Source organism: Lygodium microphyllum, chromosome 21 (genome assembly GCF_053477565.2).
Source record: "Lygodium microphyllum isolate KBCC chromosome 21, Lygodium_microphyllum_v1.1.10, whole genome shotgun sequence".
NCBI lineage: Eukaryota > Viridiplantae > Streptophyta > Polypodiopsida > Schizaeales > Lygodiaceae > Lygodium > Lygodium microphyllum.
In genome coordinates, this window is record NC_141155.1 from 11685555 (window position 1) to 11689480 (window position 3926).

The following is a 3926-nucleotide window of genomic DNA, read 5'->3' on the forward strand; positions in this document are numbered from 1 at the left end:
AGACCATTCTTTAATACATTTTACTTTATTGGGATCCACTCTAATGCCTTGCTCTTCCACAACATGACCTAAGTATTCAACTTCATCTTCCATGAAAGAACACTTTGTCATCTTGGCAAAGAGTGCATATCTTCGTAATGTGTCAAAGACCTCTCATATATGCTTCAAATGCTCATCCTTGGATTTGCTATAGATTAGTATATCATTAAAGAAAACAAGGATTGTTTTGAACAAGAAGGACTGCAATATTTTATTCACGAGGGCTTGAAAATTAGCAGGTGCATTGAAAAGTCCAAATGGCATAACCAAGAAGTGGTGTGACCCTCTTTCAGTCTTAAAAGTTGTTTTTAAACTCATCTCCTTCCTTCATTCGAATTTGATGATAACCCAATCGAATATCTATTTTGGTGAAGACCTTTGAATCTTTTAACTCATCCAAAAGATCATCAATTTGGGAAATATGATACCTATTCTTGACCGTTGACTTGTTCAAATCTTGATAATCAATACACATGCGAAATGATAATCTATCTTCTTGACTAAGAGCATGGGAGAGGCAAACGGTGATTGACTTTGTTGAATTAAACCCATTTGCAGCAATTCTTTGACTTGTCACTCCACTTCTTCCCTTTCAAACTTGGATAAGTGATAGGGAGGTTTGTTGATGGGCTTTGTATTCAGCAACAAATCAATAGGATAGTCAACCTCTCGCTTTGGAGGTAAAGATGATGGTGGCTGAAATAAATACTTGTGTTTCTCTAATAGCTCTTCCAATCTTGGATCCCTTTTCTTTGAAGAAGAAGATGACCGATTTGATGATTGATCTTCATCTACTTTCGTAAGCAAAAGAGTAAAGATGCATGACTTGGTGTTGATTTCTTTTTGCAATTTCTTCATAGAGATGAGTTCTATTTGTTTGTGGTATATGCCTTTCAATTCTATGAGCTGACCTTGCCAACTAAATCCCATTTACATTTGCTCCAAGTCTAAAGTGAATTTGCTAAGTGTCTTCATCCAATTACATCCAATAACAATGTCAATAGGCCCCATATCCAAAGTAATCAAGTCTACTTGTATTGTGCAAGAGGACAATAGCTGGAATCAAAGTACATGGACACACTTCTTTACTAGACTCATATGCACAATTGGCAACTTGTATCGGCAAGGAAGAATCCATATTAATGGGTGGCAACTTCAGCCCGTTCAAAGATTTGGTGTTGAACGAAGCTATGAGTGATGCTTGTATCCACTAAAATATGCGCAACCTTGCCATTAATAAACCCTTTGAGTCTAAGTGTATTTTTCCCTTTGCAATCGGTCCATGCATTATGTGAAATGGCACACAAGGAAGCATGAGAATCATGAGTGCCACCACCTGGATCAAATGGAAATCCATCCATGGGATCATAGAATCCTTCATTAGTGGCATGCTCTTCTTCATGAATCTCTTCAACCATTGGGTATGCATCAACATGCAGTAAATGTCCCTCTTGATCTTCTTATTCTTCAACTTCCACATCTTGAGTGATCACCATATTGATTTTTGAGTTCCTAGCTTTATACTTCAGCTTATGATCTTGTGACCACTTCTCCCTACATTTGAAGCATAATCCTTTTGCATGCATCTCTCCAAGCATATCTTGAGGAAGAAAGTTGTTGTTATAACTATTTTGGGACAATTTAGGAGTATTTTCAGCTCTTGAAAAAGTTCCTCTTGTCTTAGACACATTTTTGAAAGTTTGACCCTGTTTCTGTGCATAATTTTCACCCTGTTTAGAGGCATAAATAGTGGAAAAAATTGGCACTTTACTGTTATAACTGTTTTGATTGTTATAACCCCTGTTTTCTTACTTAAAAGGGTCTCTTGATTGGCTGAAAAATTGCCCATATTTTGTAGGTTGATTGGAAATATTATTGCCCATACTCCTTTGCTAGAAATTTCTTGCATCTCTCTTGTACTTCAAGGAGTATCTTTTAGCCAATTGTATGGCCTCATGTAATGTTTTTGGTTGTTGAGCTCCTACCTCCAATGATAGGGTAGGGCAAGACAAAAAATGTATTTATTCAACTGAGCAAAATTTGAAATGCCTTCAACATACATGGAGAGATTCAAGTAGGTGTTGGAATAGTCTCTAACAGGCATTCCTCTTTGAGCACATGCATACCATATTCTTTGGAGCCTTTCTTTTTCCAAAGGAGAAACAACGACATCAATCATTGCTTGCTTAAAATCCTCCCAAGTGACAAAGTTTTGCCCAAAGTTTTGCCCAATCTTGTGCATGTAATGCCACCAAGTATGGGCGTAACCTTCAAGATGAAGAGCTGTGAAATAAATATTGGCTTCTTCACTTCTAGGATAAAGGTGAAATACAATTCAAGCTTATTAATCCACTCCTCTCATTCCGAAGGTGAAGTATTATCCCCTTTGAAATTAGTGATATTGATCTTTTCCTTATATTCATTTTCATCGTAAGATGGCTGCCTATAAGAATGTTGCCTTCATGAATCTTTGTTCCATGAGTTTTTCCTAAAAGTAGGTTGCCCAAAACTATGAGATGAGGGTCGACCATTTGAAACATGCTCTTGGTTTGGGATGTCATGGGTTGATCTTCACTCATCATACCTTCCACCTTCATGAACTTGATTGTTGACTACATTTCCTTTTTGTATTTGTTGAGGGCTCATGATAAAAAGTCTTGTAGAAGGGGTCACATCCATGATAATCATTATCCCATCGAATGTTGTCTTGTTCCCCTTCATGTCTATGATTATCTTTTGGGCTACTAAACTGAGGCCTTGGGGTATGAATGCCATGGATTTGTGAAGGGTGATAGTTGCCCCTCACTCTAAATAGTTCTCCCCTTTCAAAAGTGTGCATAGCTGGTTGAGAACTCTCTTTGTTTGGATGGGAAGGATTACCAACAAAGGGGATTGTATGGGAATCTTTAGTAGTTTGAGGTTCCCTTTGTGGCTATGGTACACAGATCGGATGCCATATGCGCACGTAGTGAGTGCCAGAAGGTCCCCAAGAACAAAAGAACTCTACTTTTGCACAAAAAACAAGGAAGAAAGCTTGCACGACATGAAGCAAGAGACTAATTGGATACAATTTTCCCCCATGCCTTGTATGAGTGCTCCACAAAGCATGTATTTCATATATTATTGATCTCCAAGCTCAAAAAATAGCCCAATTTACAATTAGCATGCTTTAGCTTTTGTGTTTGCTTTTGTCCCACTAAAGAATTAAAGCTATTGGGCGCCCAAGGAGTCGTGCGGTACCCAAATATAATGCCCAATACAAATATTTAAATCGTGCACCCATGCACATACAAAAATAATAAATAAATGTCAAGCGCTTTAATAAATAAGCGCATCAAAATATTGGTGCCATACTTAAGATGCACGCCCATCAAAAATGATAATAATTTGAATACACGCTATCCTCCAATGCTTCCCAATGCCACTGTTGCTTGCTCTACATATCAACTGAAGCATTCACAATTGTTAGAAAAATAATAAAATTAAATCAACAAAAGTGAATACATAGCAATCTTCAGCTACAAAATAAATAAATTGGTTAGAACTCAATCCTAACCTTAATTTATTACGAGTGCGCACTCTAAACTCATATACGTCTATTAATTTAAATAAGTATTTTGTGGAATCATCCGCTATGGAATCACCCACTTGCACATTAAATTAACAAGACGCCCGAAAAGGATAGTGTCCCCATCAACTTTTTGCACAAAGAATTCACCTTGTGTATGAGCCTCGGCAATAAAATTTTATGAAATCCACTGCAAAACCTCACGAAATCCACCGTGGAATATGCCTCCTGGCATCATACCCCCAGTGGCTCCCAATTTTCTTTATTGTTGAGATGAGTTCTTGGAATAAAGATTTGTTGCTTTACTGCAAATCAGAGA